Genomic DNA, 6255 nt, shown 5'->3' with positions numbered 1-6255 from the left:
TCTTAGCTCTTAAAATAGATGTGTTTCTGAACTTAAATACTGTATTCAGAGGTGAATGTTGGCGGGCAGCATCTGCTAAATGAAGCAACCCACCGTATCCAGTTGTGTAGACCTTGGTTCTTAGCAGGGTTGAAGAGGGAGTCTACACTACAGGGCCGCCTCCAGCTAACACCTGAGTTGTGTTTTTAAAAAAAGTGTGGAGTCAGGTGCAGCGACGCATGCCTGTGATCTCAGCACTCCGGGGAATGTGAGTTCAGGATAGCCAGGGCTACACAGAGAAACCATATCTAAGGGGTGGGGGCGATATTGGAGTATAAGTGTGGCGGCAAAGACTGTTTGAGGCCAGCTTGGTTTACGTAATGAGTTCCAGGCAGCCAGAGCTACATAGTGACACTTGGTACTAGTGTTTTTAAGTGCGTGAGTGCTTTGCCTACATCGAATCTGTGCAGCACATGTGTTCCGTGACCTTGGAGGCCAGAAGAGGATGATGAGTCCCCAGGAAATGGAGTTAGCAACTCCAAGTCCCAGGGATCCGAGGCCCTCTTCTGGCCAGCCCAGGACAACGCACACACATGGAAAGGAGGAAACATCACTGCTGCTCAGCTTTCCCGATGGGGCCTCCAGGCACACCCAGAGGCCCGGCTTCCAGATGGGTCTGGATTCTGTCAAGCTAAGACTATCCCAGTGCCCTTTGGTTTTCACCTTCTCGGTAGGCCTTGGTTTTTGGTTAGTTGAGGGGCTTGCTATCTGGACAGTGTTTTGTCCGCAGACTTCTCTGCTCTCATGGGCCTTAGAACCCGAGGTGCTCCCTGGACCCTAAAACTCATGTTTTAAATTTTCTCCTTGTTGGTGTTTTGAGATAGGGTTTCTCTGTGTAGCCCTGGCTGTCCTCTGCCTCCCGAGTCCTGGGATTAAAGACGTGCATCAGTAGCCCCAGCTTCATGTCTGAATCTTAACTTGTAGTTTTTCTTCACCGCACAGCTTTTACAGCTTTGAGCTGCAGCCTAGAACTTTTCAAATTCACCACCTGGAGTTCTGTGGAATCAAAAACTTAAACACTTGTTGCCCAGAGTTGCTCTTCCTTTTCTGAGTTCTTGGGGTTTACCTTCCAAGGAAGTGGCTGGTCTGTGGGACCTGATAAGCATTTTGCTTGGTTGCTCACTAGCCTGAGCCAGCAGCCTCCTCGGTGACAGGTTCCTGAGAGGGGAAGGACCAAAGATCAGGAAATACAGGAACATCTGGGGTCAGTGTTGTGGGCTGTCCACCAGAGAAGACTGCTCAGACTTAGGTTTAAGACAATAGAAAGCCTGGCAATGACACTGGGTGTTCAGTATTCCAGTGTAGCCCCAAGCCTTTCTTGAGGTGAGCTTTTAAACACACAAACCATATTCTGGGTTGACATACTTAAATTAAAAAAAAAACAGCTAGAAACAGAAGTGTTGCTAAAAGGTTAGTACATTCTCAGCTCAGCTGGGGACTATAACACCTGGGAGCTACAACACCTCGGCTACAACCTCTCAGGGCTGCGTGGTTCCTGGGTTCCTGTGTCTCAGGATGCCCTTCCATTGGGATACTTTCTCCCCTCACTGCTGTGTGGTCCCTGGGCTTCCGAGGCCCAGGACACCTTTTCATCCAAGAGGCATGCCAACATTGTTGCTAGTACCCACTTACATGGCTCACAACCTCCTGGACCTCCAGCTCCAGGGAATCTGACCGCTGGCCCCTGAGAGCATAAAAACCCACACATAGACACATAGTTTTCCAGGCAAGGTGGTAGGACACATAATTTAAAATACCTCTTAGCCAGGTATGGTGGTGCATGCCCTTAATCTCAGCACTCAGGAGGCAGAGGCAGGTGGATCTCTGTGAGTTTGAAGCCAGCGTGGTCTCCAAAGCAAGTCCATGACAGCAGAGAAACCCTGTCTTGAAAAAAGTCAAAATAAATACATAAATAAATAATAAAATACCTCTTAAAAGACTGCTGGCAGGCTGGAAAGATGGCTCAGTGGTTTAAGAGTACCACCTGCTCTTCCAGAGATCCTGAGTTCAATTCCCAGCAACCACATGGTGGCTCACAACCAGCTATAATGTGATCTGATGCCCTCTTCAGATAAAGCAGTCGTGTACAATAAATCATTTTTTTTTAATTACAAAAAAAAAAAAAAAAAGACTGCTGGCCACTGGTTGGCAAACATTTTATTTTCAGTTGCTATGGATTTATCATTTAGATAAATCCTTTGGTTCCTGATAATAGCCTTTAGTGCATGTTACTACTCAGACCTGTAGAAATGGTGATAGAAGGTTATTGTCTAGGACTACAGCTTGCAATTTACTGTTAAATTGCACTGATGACCTGACAACACTTTTGTTTGTTTGTTTTTCGAGACAGGGTTTCTCTATGTTATCTTGGCTGTCCTATACTTTGTAGACCAGGCTGGCCTCGAACTCACAGCAATCCGCCTGCCTCTGCCTCCCGAGTGCTGGGATTTAAGGCGTGAGCCACCATGCCCAGCTCTTCTCTTTTCTTTTTCTTTCTTTTTTTTTTTTTTTCCAGAGACAGGGTTTCTTTGTGTAGCCTTGACTGTCCTGGACTCACTTTGTAAACCAGGTTGGCCTCGAACTCACAAAGATCCACCTGCTTCTGCCTCCTGAGTGCTGGGATTAAAGGCATGTGCCACCACGACCGCCCAGCAACTTTTTTTTCCTTAAATGTATACAGTGCTCTACCTGTGTGTACACCTGCAGGCCAAAAGAGGGCATTAGATCACATTATAGATGGTTGTGAGCCACCATGTGGTTGCTGGGCATTAAACTCAGGACATATGGAAGAGCTGTCAGTGCTCTTAACCAGCCATCTCTCCAGCCTCCCCCCTCCGCCCCCGCAACACTTTAAATAAAATCTTAGATAAAAGTCTGTAATGGGATAGGCAAGGTGTCGCAGGCCTTTAATCCTAGCACTTGAGAGGCAGAAACATGCAGATCTCTGTGAATTTGAGTCCAACTAGAGCTACATACTGAGACCTTGTCTTTAAAAAAAAAAAAATCTGGCCAGGTGTGGTGGCACACACCTTTAATTCCAATACTTGGGAGGCAGAGGCAGTCGGATCTCTGTGAGACCAGCCTGGTCTACAAAGCAAGTCTTGGATAGCTACGGCTCTTGTTACACAGAGAAACCGTGTCTCAAAAAAACTGAAAACCAAAACCAAAAAAATCTGTAACAAGAGCACCCACGAAAGTGTCTTAAGAGTAGTTCTAAAACACTATTACATAGCTGGCCTCAAATTTGTGCTACAGCTGGTTTTGACCTAGGAAATTTAGTCTTGGTCCAGCCTAGGTTTTACAAATTCTGGACGTGGTACGTCCATTGTTTGTCCTTGTTGCTGATTTTGGGTTTTCGGACAGCGCAGCCTTGACCTTATCATTGACCAAGAAGTTCACAGTCAACAAATAACCCTCAGAGCCCCAGGAACCCCTTGCTGCCAGTCCCCACGTTTTCCCAGTGCCTATAGGCAGCTCCTAGCAACTCCCGAGCATCCAACCGACGCCCTGCCTGGAGAAGCGACCCGTCGCGGTGCGCGCTGGGAGTTGTAGTTCTTCTTGGCACCTCCTGTGGGTCGGCCAGCGAGTGAGCCGGCCAAGGGACTACAGTTCCTAGAATGCTCCACGCCATCCTCTATTTGAGGCCAGAGGCGGCGAGGTGGGAACTTCGCCGGCGCAGAAGTGGGTAGGCCTGGCGGAACCGGACGGACTCAGTGGAGTCGGAACTGGGCCTCTGTTTGGGTTGGGTTTCCGCGACCGTGTTTCTGAAAGGATGGCTCCTAACAGGATCCTTAGGGGATAGGGAGAAGCACGGCTGTTCCTGGGTTCCGACGGGATGGGCCTACGGGGGATGGAACATTGAAGGGCACCGTGCATGGCCTCGCCGGGCGCTCCCGGAACCGCTGTGGCTGAGGGGCGGGCTCGCGATTTTTAAAATGCCTTCACGGAGTTGTTTGAATAGGTGTGAAGACGCGACATTATTTTGGGACACTTTGGCCCTTACAAGCCACTCCTAGAAAATGCCCCACCTTCTGGGAAGCCGCGGGGGAATGCACACGTTCCTTGATGTGATATGAGCCAAAATGAGTTTGGACTTGTAGGTCGCTGAAGTTGCCGTTGCACGGGAGAAACGCAGCCATCCCCCTGTGTCCACTACCCCAGAAACACTTTGCGTGTTACCCAGAGGCTAGGCACACCCAGAAGACAGATGAGCGCTGCAGCCGCCTTTCTTCCTAGGCATGTGAAGGTGCGTTTGGGTGACGTGGAAGAGACAAGAAAGAGGGTGGAAATGTTGGGAAACTGTGTTCCCAGTATGACATGTTTATCCGCTCTCTGATGGATTCTCCCTACAAATAGTCCGAGGAGTTTCCCGGTAAAGGGTTTGGGCCAGGATGTGGTTACCCTCAGCACAGGCTTCCGGGGTAAATCCAGGGTAAAGGATATGAACTACCTTTTTCAAGTACTCTCCAAGCCAAGGAAAGCCCAATAAGTGATAAGAAATTTTCATATGCTCTTCCCACACACACACACCTCGGTCTGTTTTTTGAGACAGGAGCTCAGTCTAGCCCAAGAACTCCCCAATATGGTTAAAGCTGGCCCCTAACTCAGCAATCCTGCTTTGGCCTCCTAAGTGCTGGGAGTACAGATATGACCCACTATGCCTAACTTTTTCTTCTTTTTAAGAAATTTTAAAAATTTTTATTTACTTACTTATTTATTTATTTTGGGTTTTCGAGACAGGGTCTCTCTGTGTTAGCCTTGGCTGTCCTGGATTCACTTTGTAGACCAGGTTGGCCTGGAGCTCACAGCAATCCGCTTGCCTCTGCCTCCCGAGTGCTGGGATTAAAGACGTGCGCCACCACACCCAGCTAAGAAATGTATTTTTTTATTTTATGTGTGTGGGTGTTTTGTCTGCCTGTATGTCTGTGCTCTGGGAGGTCAGAAGAGGGTGTCAGATCCATCCACACCTTCCTCAGTGGAGTTACAGAGGCTGTGCTGGCAATCCAGCCTAGCTTCTCTGGAAGAGCAACATTGCTCCTAATGGCTAAGGGAGGCATCTCTTCAGCCCCTAGTTTGTTCGTTCTTTCTTCTTTCTTTTTCTTTCTTTCTTTCTTTCAGGGAGGGCGTTGAGACAGGGTTTCTCTGTGTAGCCCTAGCTGTCCTGGAACTCACTCTGTAGACCCGGCTGGCCTGAAACCCAAGATCCACCTGTCTCTACCTCTGAGTGCTGGAATTAAAGGTGTGTGCTGCTGCCGCTGCCATCACCACCACCCCCTCATCACCTACCCAGGCCACTTTTTCTTTCTCTCTTGTTACATAGCTCAGGTTGGCCTGGATCTCGTGATCTTCCTGCCTCCGCCTCCCAAGTTCTGGGCTAGAAGCTAACTGTGTGTTATCATACCCACCTGGGGGAATCATTTTTTATTTTTGGTTTTTTGAGACAGGGTTTCTCTGTGTAGCCTTGGCTGTCCTGGACTCACTTTGTAGGCCAGGCTGGCCTTGAACTCACAGAGATCCGCCTGCCTCTGCCTCCTGAGTACTGGGATTAAAGACCTATACCACCATACCTGGCTTTATTTATTTATTTTTTATTATGCTTATTTATTTAGGGGTGGGGCACACAAGGAAGTAAAAGGAACACTTTAAGAGTCAAGTCTATACTGGGCATGGTGGCGCACGCCTTTAATCCCAGCACTCAGGAGGCCGAGGCAGGTGGATGTCTGTCAGTTCAAGGCCAGCCTGGCCTACAAAGTGAGTCTAGGACAGCCAAGGCTACACAGAGAAACCCTGTCTTGGGAAAAAAAAAAGAGTCAAGTCTATTGTGTGTGTCCTGGGGATCCAGCTCAGTCAGGTATGGTGGCAAAACCATAGCTTCCAGGTCTGAAATTCTGGACTTAAAGAAATAGATGTGACCTATTCCTGGCTGTTCTGGAACTTGTTTGTAGACCAGGCTGGTCTTTAACTACCTGCCTCTGCCTACTGAGTGCTGGAATTAAAGGCACCACCCCTGCCTGGCTAGGTTTGACCTCTTAAGTGAAAAGATCCTTAACAGCCTTGGAGTCCAGCACTGGTAAACACTGCATTTTATTTATTTTTGAGACTTATATAGCCCAAGCTGGCCTTCCCCACCCCACCCCCCTAACAGACAGGGTTTCTCTGTATAACAGCTCTGGTTGTCCTAGAACTTGCTCAGTAGACCAGGCTGGCCACAAATTC

This window comes from Acomys minous (genome assembly GCF_964271855.1).
Source record: "Acomys minous genome assembly, chromosome: 12".
Classification (NCBI taxonomy): Eukaryota; Metazoa; Chordata; class Mammalia; order Rodentia; family Muridae; genus Acomys; species Acomys minous.
The sequence above is the reverse complement of the archived record's forward strand: the minus strand, read 5'-3'. Positions refer to the sequence as shown.